A 9,448-nucleotide genomic window follows, 5' to 3' on the forward strand; every position below is an offset into this window, starting at 1 on the left:
TATAAATCAGAAACTCAGCCCCTTTTGGGCTGCTTCCCAGGCATGGAGCTAGGCAGACTCATAGAACTACGTATGGATCAACTCCAAGGGGGAGGGAGAAAGTCATGGTCAAAAGGGAGCCTTCGGGTCAGATGACCTGGGCTCCAGTTTCAGCCCTATCTGCTAGCTACTGCAGGACCTCTGACATGGATGGAGGGGTCTAACGCCTCAGAGTCTTGGTCCCCAAGTCTGTAAATGGGGGCCCACCAATGTGCCTGCTTCATACAGTAGCGAAGGGTGACTAAGGGTGTGTGTGTAAACACAGTGCCTGCCGAGAGTAGCAGTCCCGCGACTATGAACTGTAACAATGAAAGAGGAAAATCCTTCACCATGGCGCTGTTGCAAATAATAAAAGATCTGACTGCCCTAGCTAGGGAGGCACTCCCAGAAACAAAGTTCAAAAAGGTTAAAATTGTAAGTTCCCTTCTGGTGTAGCCGTGGGGATGTGAGAAGGTACTGAGTTCTAGTTTTTCATTTCAGCTGGCCATGCAGCGCTCCTCTCATCTGCGAGCTGGTGTTCCAGGAGAGGGATAAAGAGAATGGACTCCGGGATGCTCATTGTCCTCCAACAGGCCTGGCTCCAGCCCAGCTTGGGTGAGCATTCCCTTCCTGGCCTCCCAAAGGCGACAATGCTGAAAGATAATTACAAGTCAGCAATCAGGGGTGACTGAAGGAGAGGTGCTGAGCCCCTCTAAGTGTGGAAGGGAGGGAGCATCCTGGATTATCAATTATGCCCACATTTGCATAATGTACGGACAATAATCAAGTCCTAGCTGTCATCTTTGAACCGTGTTTGAATATCTTGTTGAGTTGCTAGCAGTGGTGTCAAAGAAGCTCTCCACAGTCATTTTTGGGGGAGAGTCTAAAGGAATGACTGACAAACAACTCACACATCACCTCATTTTTTTCTGCGTCCCCATGGAGATGCCAGAATGTCTTGGCTTGAATGGTCTGTTTTGTAGTTTGGAACATGGGTCATAGCTCACACCTCCAATTCATCACTGGGAAAATAATGGGACAAAGAAATGAGGCGTGGGACACAGGTGGTGGAGAGCATAGGGCCAGATGCATACATCTGGGAGGCAGGCCAATTCACCCCATGACACATCACTCTCTGAGACCAGACAGCCGATGATTGCCATCTAGACTGGAGGTAAGGAATGAGTATGTGATTGGCTTCCATCCCCAAGACAAGGCAGCCAATGAAGGCAAGGGCCACTGCAGGCTGGAAAGCTGCTGGGCTGACTTGCACCAGGATCAGAAGGCAGGCAGAAAGGGGCCAGGATGGGTTCATGATGAAACTCTCAACCACATCAGCCTGCTCCATGCCTTCTGTACCAGTTACTTCCCTAAGGACCAGTATGCCATAGGTCACTGTTGGTACATTTGGCTGACACCCTCTTCTGAGTATCCAGTGAGCCTTTCTCCTTCTCCCCCACTCCACCCACATGGGGGACAGAAGCTACCATGCTTGCACAATGTGACACTGTCTGTGCCACATTAGTCCAGATGTGCACTTTGATCCATAACTTGGGTAACGGGTCTCCCTGGGGGTCTCAGTAGCAGGTACCATGGGAGCTTAAAGCAGTTACCTTCTGTCATGTGTGTTGGGGGGCAGAGCAGACTGGAAGTAAAGATAAAATCATCTTAAACACCATTCCCAGACCCACAACTGGCTACCTACGTGTCTAAAGTCAAATTCCTTAATCCCTCTGAGCTTGATGCAAAGAATATGTCTCCCTACCACAGGGAATTGCTAAGAGGCTTAAATGGGATAATAGATACCAGGAATCAAACCTAGAGGTTACCAACAAGTAGTGATCTCTTTTCCATCCTCTGTCTCTATTTCCTAAGACCAGGATCAGAAGGCAGGCAGAAAGGGGCCAGGATGGGTTCATGATGAAGCGAGATCAATGCAGACTGAGTGATGAGGCCCTAGTACACTGTCTAAATATAATTGCAATTAAGCAGGGCATTTAATTGAGCCCAAATATAGTTCTTGCTGGCTTGCAAAGGATTTTTAAAAAGCACGTGCACGTATTTATATCGAAGTCTTAATAAGATTAGGTTGAAGAGACTAGAGATGAACAGCACCAGCCAGTCTTGCAGTAGTCACATGCGGCACATGGCTTTAACAACAGCTGGCGGGATTCATACTCAAGACCATCGATAAGGGGATGATATCAGATCTCATGCCTCATCTATCACTGAGGATCTGCTTCAGAGCGGGTCAGGAGCAGTGCTTGAGTGGACTGTGCTAGTCCTAGTGGGCTGTGAGTATCCTTTGTCAGTGAGCTTCAGACCTCTCAGCTAGTCTGATGCCCTGAAAACAAGAGACGTCACAGTATATGCGAGAGTACTCATGTGAAGTTACATCAACTCAGACAGCAGGAGAGAAAAGAAATTTGGGGAGAGTCTGCAACAGAAGTAAAGGTGGGGTCCAGCATAGGTGGAGCCAGCCCACAGATGGAAGAATATCAGAACAGTAGATGCTTATTGGCAGTGACCAGAATATAGTTAGTAGGGTCTTCTCAGATGCTAGATCTGTAATATGGGTTTTAATTGCAAGGTCTTTTTTGATCCTCCAACAATCCTATGGAACAAGCATGAATGACGAGTGAACTTTGCAGATGAGACGAACATGGCCCAGATAGGAGATTAATACAAGGTCATGTTGGAAAATGGCGGAATGAGGGCTCTACTGAAGGGCTCTATGATCATAGAGTCCCTGACTTCCCATCTCTATATTCTTTCCAGTATGGAAGCCCTTTGTGGTTCTACCTGAAGTGCATAGGCTAGTCTAACAGGCATTATTTGAGAACCAAGCCCTGGCCCAGTCAACTAAAGGGGTCACAGACAATAGTGGACCACAGCCTAATTCTTGGGAGAAAAAAAAAACCCAAAATAATGGTGAATCTGGAGAGCATTTCTGAGCCATCTAGAAGGGACAGGGTCAGAGTACATGCCTCTTACCTGCCTGGGGGCTCTAAGGACTCCCTGAGATCTCAAAGTGACAACTTGTCTAGCATTTGTCTCAAGTTGGTCAAGAAGATAGTAGGAGCGCATCCTCCTTCTACCCAGAGCTACATCTACATGGGGAAAAGCAGCAAGGGCACCAAGGCAAGCAAGCCTTTAACCAACCTTCACGACCCCAACTACTTGATGGCCCCAGTTTACCTTCTCTAGACACTCGACTGCCTGCTCTCTATCGCCTTCCAGAGTTTCTATTGCTGTGAAGACACACTATGACCATGGCAACTCTTATAAAGGAAAACATTTAATTGGGGCTGGCTTACAGGTTCATAGGCTTCGTCCATTATCTTCATGGCAGGGGGCATGGTGGCATGCAGGCAGACAAGGTACTGGAGAGGTAGCTGAAAGTTCTACATCTGAGTTGGCAAACAGCAGAAAGAGATTGATATACTGGGCCCAGCTTGATCATCTGAAACCTCAAAGCCCACCCTCCAAGTAACACACTTCCTCCAACAAGGCCACACCTCCAAGTAATGCCACTCTCGATGAGTCTATGGGAGCCCTGCTTATGCAGACCGTCACAGGTATCAAGGCCAGCTATGATCCTACTACTCAGGCCAGAGCGGGTGGAGACGGTACTCTGGGCCACAGCTACTGGAGAGTTCTCTAGAGCAGAGCTTCTTAATCTTTTTCTACTGTGGATTTTGGCCAAGAAATTTTGTGTATCATTCTAGATAGACGGTAATATAAACTGAGTATATAGTATAGAACTGGGGTTATAGTTCAGTAGGGAGAGTGCTTGCCTTCAAGCATGAACCCTGGTCTGGGGTCAAAGCCCACGACCACAGAAACCAGATGTGTAGAAACATTCCAGTAACACCAACACTCGGAAAGTGCAGGCTGGAGGATTAGAAGTTCAAGGTCATCTGCTATATAAGGAGCTCTACATGAGTCGTAGTCTCAAAATAATTAGATGAATAAACAAAAATAATATATATATACAAGTCAAATATTTTCTGTTAGTAAATCATAAAGAAATGTATTTTTAAATGATTCGTGGGAATGCATATAATTTTATTATTTACTGAACATGAAAGCAAACTTGTATAATAATGAAGTGGATGAGTTTGTTCTTTTAATATAAAGAATCAAATCTAGACTGAATGTTTGATACTGTGGGGCATAGAGCATCTTCATCATTTTCCACAGTTGGTTGATGTTTTGATTTTATAGTCGTCAGTGCTGAGGTTCACATAAATAGTACAGAGTGGCAAAAGTATGTTCAGCGCCATTTCAGAAACGACTGGAAATTCTATCTGATGCCAAGCTAAACATCTATCTAGTGATACTTTAGAAAACTCAAATCAGTTACTCAAACAGTTGTTTTTAAAATCGACCATTCTAACATAAGACAAGACAGTGATATACTAGTTTGATGCTTACATGCTGAGGTATGATAGTAGGAAAATATTAAAAATATTTATTTTCCGGGCAATGGTGGCGCAAGGCAGAGGCAGGCAGATCTCTGTGAGTTCGAGGCCAGCCTGGTCTACAAGAGCTAGTTCCAGGACAGGAACCAAAAAAAGCTATGGAGAAACCCTGTCTCAAAAAACCCCCCAAAAAATTTATTTTCTGTTATTAACCCACTTTGTTTCTAAAAGAGCAGGGACCAGTTCATCTAAGCTCTGGGGGTTCCAAAGCACAGCCAAGATTGAACCGTCTTGCTCTATGAAGACATCAAGTTGAGAGAACTGAAATAAAATCCAGTGTGCATAACAGCAATGTCTTCTAATTTTTTCACTGGCCGAGCATTGCCTTCAGAGCAGCTCTCCCCCTAGCTGTGTAACCTTGAGTGAGTCACACAACTTTACCACGAAAGACTTCAGCGTATTTAAACTCTTTGGACATGGTCAGCCAGCAGCCTCCTCCTCAGCCTCTGCTGAACAATGCAGAAGGATGCAAGTGAGGATGAGCTTTGGAATTGTACCATGCTTGAGTGTTAAAGACAAGGCAGTGCTTGGGAGGCCCTTGGGTGTTGCTTATCCAGAACCATCTAGGGAAATGGCCCATGTAAGGTGGAAGGTCAATGTGTTTCCTGATGTCACATGACTCAACAACATGCTAACACTGAATACATAGGTGCTACTTCCTTGTGTACCAGGTAAGCATTCTCCAGTAGACGTCAACCAAATGTCCTGTTATTTGATACAATTCTGTTACTGTCTGCTTAGACGTAGTTCCAGGACACCCAAAGTGCCACAAGACTGTTTTCCAATCCCAACATCAAAGTCCATCTCCTCCTCCTCTGCTGAACTCAGTGTGATTAAATTCCCCCAAGAACATCTTTATTTGACTTCGACGAACATATCAGAGAGGCTCATAGAACTCACAGAAATGTTTTAACTATGATTAGTAATTTATGGAAAAAGTTATAGATGAATAGCACAATGGAAGAGATGTGTGGAGCTAGTGCAGGAAGTGTATACGGGAAGAGTGCAAGTTTCCATGCCCCTTCTGGGTTGTTCTACCTCCAGGGAACCTGTGTTCAGCTGTCTGGAAGCTCTCCAAACACAGTTCTTTGCTGGGGGTGGGGGTGGTGTTTAGGGGTGCTTCATACGAAAGCATGATTGATTAAGTCCTTGGCTACTAGTGACTGATTCAACCTTCAGTGCCTTCTCTCCAGAGATATGGCAGGGGCAGAGGGGGGGATGAGCACTGGAAGTTTTAGCCCCCATCCTGAGGCCCCCACTAAGAATTTCATTATCAAAACCCAAGATGCTTGTCTCATCCAAGAAATTCCAGTGGATTTAAGAGGTCTGTGTCACATCTTCTTATCACTCAGTATATCACAAAGGTCTTCGTACTGCTTTGTCATAAGGCATGGTACATTTCAAAACAGCTGGATGAGAGGGCTGAGGTTCTCACCACAAAGAAATGTCAAGGGTATGGGGTCAATAGACTAGCTACTTTGATTTGATCAATATACAGTATATGCATGTATTGAAACATCAAATCATACTCCATATATGTTCAAATTATAAACTGTAATAAACAATAGTAAATGTCAGAATAAATTTTTTCCTAGAATAGGAAAGGAGTCGGTTGCAAGGGCTTTGGGAGCCCAAGTCAGAAACCAGGAGGCAGGAACAGAAATCAAACATGCATTTTTGATGGTATCAAAATATCCCTATACCCACAACGCCTTCTTTCAGATGCCATAATGACCCCAAATGAGAAGTATCTGGGTGGCAGGTTGGAGACTTCATGCATAGGGTGCAATTGCTGCTACTGAACTGGAAAGACAGCCATGGGCTGTGGGACCCCATCTCACCAGGAAATGAGAAAGACAAGTTCAAACACACGCTTCCCCTGGCATGTGTTTTTACTGTATAAAAGATGTTTGGCTAAAGCCCTAGTATAAATATCCTAAACTGTTACAAGTGTTTCTTTCCAGCATGGGGGAATTAGGTGAGCCTTTCACTGTTTTGGATGTCAATTATTTTGCTATTTACCTTTTCCATAACATTGACTGTACTACCTTTGTCATAAAGAGTAATGAATGTGAAAACGCTGCCACAAATATTTGCAGAGCGCTGGCGGCCTCTGCTTCCAAGTGTACTTCAAGGCAAGCAGGCGGTCGTCTGGAGAATGATGTTGAGGTTATTGTAACCTGGGTCCTTTGTCTTCACCTCTTTGTTTGTAGTGGTAGCCTCCCGAATTCTGATGAGGTTCCCCCTCACCTTCCAGGTTCTGCATTGTGTTGCTATCTTGTGCTCCCTGTCTTTCGCCAAGCCTACCCACGTCAAGATGCTCTGGGAGCTGTAGTGCTATTGGAGGCTTGGCTGTCTAACCCTTGTTCCACACCAGGGAGAAGGTGGTGGCCAGTGTGTAACAGGTGATTCCTTTACATGCAGGATTGAGTGGCAGATTCCAAATATGATTGTGCTAGAGAACCCTTGTTGGGTGCTAGAAAGTGGTCCCAGCCTTGGCTCTCCTCACTCCAAAAATGCCGCATGAAAAGACTTGACTTTCTGCAAAGAAAACCAAGTGACTGATGTGCACCGAGTTGGAGCCCCTGCGGCAGGCCCTTGGCTTTATGCATTATCTGCGATGACGCTGCTACTTCGCTCAGCCTGGCATCCAGAGGTGCAGATGTCAAGTGTCAACACAATGGAGTCACATCATGTAATCATCACGTGGGCTTACCAAACTCTCTAGTGAAGGTCTACCCCAGAAGCCCGAAAACCTGCATCCGCCTGAGTCTTGTCAGCTTCCTACAGTGTCACCAACAGTGCTTAAAGGTACACGCCGGTCACATGACAGTCACTCAATGTGAAGTGATTGCACTTGCTGCTCAGCCTTAATATGTGAACATTCACCAGTGTCTCCAGTCTGCTGCCTTCTGAAGGAACGGGTGAGGATGATCTTGGACCCCACAGTATCTTCTCTTATGTATTCTTTTTAGTGAGGTAATGATTAATCTTGGTTGTTAACTTGAGATTTACAATCACCGTGGAAACAAACCTCTGGATATGTCTGTGAAAGACTTTCAATATTGTGTCAATTGATGTAGAAAGACACGCCCACCTGGCCACCCACACACTAAAAGTGGGTGGTGTCATTCCCTGTACTGAAGTCTTAGGCTGAAGAATCAGCAGAAAGGGAGTTGCCCACCAACATTCTTCTTCCTCTGCTTCCTTACTACAGATCCATTGTGACCTGCTGTCTCAAGCTCCTGCACCTTAACTTCCTCACTCTGGAAGTGCGAGCTGGGAATAACCTTTCTTCTTCAAATTGCTTCTGTCAACTTGTTGACAAAGGTTTCTGTCCTGCCCAGTCCTGCAGCCCTTCAGTTCCAAAGAAACACATAGAGGTCTACATTAATCATAAAGTGTTTGGAATATTAGCTCAGGCTTCTTATTAACTCTTATAACCTATATTAGCCCATAATTCTTGTCTGTGTTAGCCACATGATTTGGTACCTGTTATCAGCGAGGCATTCTCATCTTGCTTCCTCTGTGTCTGGGTGATCGTTGCAGACTGACTCTTTCCTCTTCCCAGAATTCTGTTCTCATTGCCCCGCCTCTACTTCCTGCCTAGCTACTGACCAATCAGCGTTTTATTAAAACAATACAAGTCACAGGATAAAAGACCATTGTTCTACAGCAGTCAGCTATTTTGTCAGTGGGGAAAGGTAACTAATACAAGAAAATAGCACTGTATGAGACTCCCCAGGTATGTAGATGATAGACACCCCAAAACCTACTGGGATCAGTTTCCCAGGTCCTGCTTCTTTATTCCAACATTCATTCATTCATTCTCTCTCTCTCTCTCTCTCTCTCTCTCTCTCTCTCTCATTTCCTAACTCCCAAACCCATATTTTGGGTTTTCCCAATCCTTTACCTGCAATGGGAAATCGATTACTTCATCATGGGAGTGATCTGTTGGAATATTACAGATTAGAGGCCACCAAAATATGGGACAACTTCTTACAAGCCAAAAGGATTTGTAGACCTGGTCCTGAACTGCAAATAGAACACCTTCCATGTGGGGCTCAGCTGGAAGAGCTGGGGTTCATGAGCACCAAGCCCATCTTGGTCACGGGAACCTGAACTATGAGGACACTGGCCAGAGGACCAGGCCCCGGGCTCAGAGTTGGAGTGTAGCCCTAGGGAGTATGAGAGCTTAGCTCCTAAATGAGATTGCTGGTGCTGACAGCTGGGGACCAGGGATCTGGGGCCACGTGCTAGAGGAGAGCCAGTGGTCCTGGTGTAAAAGAGGTACCCTCCCCAAGGTGGGGGCTCTGGATTCTGTAGATGCCCACATTTGGCCTCACAGAGGGCTCCTACGGTGTCAGAGCCGTCTCATGGCACCTGCATGCTTATCAGTTTCAGTTGAGTGCTTCTGGAGTGTGGACAGGGGCAGACAGAGACCAGCAGCTCCGGGCTTCCTGCCAGGCAGCTCATGGCCCAGAGGAGCATAGGAGTCATGAGACACTTGCTCTCCCCCTGTGACTATCACCAGCATGCCGGGTCAGGCACACTTGGAGCCAGGTGGGCTGAGTGCCCGGTTAAGTGAGTACTGTGGGGAAGGGTCTTGATTCCTTGAACTTAGGCCTCCTTACCTGTGCCTCAGGGCAATGAACTCGCATCCATCCTTCCTGCTGCAAGGCTGGGTTAGAAAACTTTCAAAGGATACATCCTCATTTCACGGGAGGGGAGAGAATAGAAAAGACAGACGGGAAGGAAGAGGAGAGAAGAACGGAAGGAGGGGAGAAGAGAGAGAAGGCCAAGTTGTTTTTCACCTTTAAATACTGTTGACGCAACACAGCCAAACTTGCTGGCTTCGACTTGAATTTCTGTTCTATTTTAAAAACCAGAATTGAAAAACAAATCTCCCCGAACACTGTGTCTGTAGCCCAGGCCTCTCTGCCTGT

At 45.9% G+C, this 9,448-nt stretch overlaps 1 long non-coding RNA gene across 1 annotated transcript; it reads right to left on the reverse strand.

The window, feature by feature from the left end:
* Positions 1-7,598: 7,598 nt before the first annotated feature.
* LOC142839216 (uncharacterized) lies at positions 7,599-9,205 on the reverse strand. Its single transcript, XR_012908710.1, has 3 exons — positions 9,137-9,205; positions 8,416-8,453; positions 7,599-7,859 (listed from the first exon to the last, which is right to left on the reverse strand). It is a non-coding gene; the product is annotated as an uncharacterized LOC142839216 (long non-coding RNA).
* Positions 9,206-9,448: the final 243 nt, after the last annotated feature.

The sequence above is a fragment of the Microtus pennsylvanicus genome, chromosome 21 (genome assembly GCF_037038515.1).
Source record: "Microtus pennsylvanicus isolate mMicPen1 chromosome 21, mMicPen1.hap1, whole genome shotgun sequence".
In the NCBI taxonomy this organism is placed as follows: Eukaryota; Metazoa; Chordata; class Mammalia; order Rodentia; family Cricetidae; genus Microtus; species Microtus pennsylvanicus.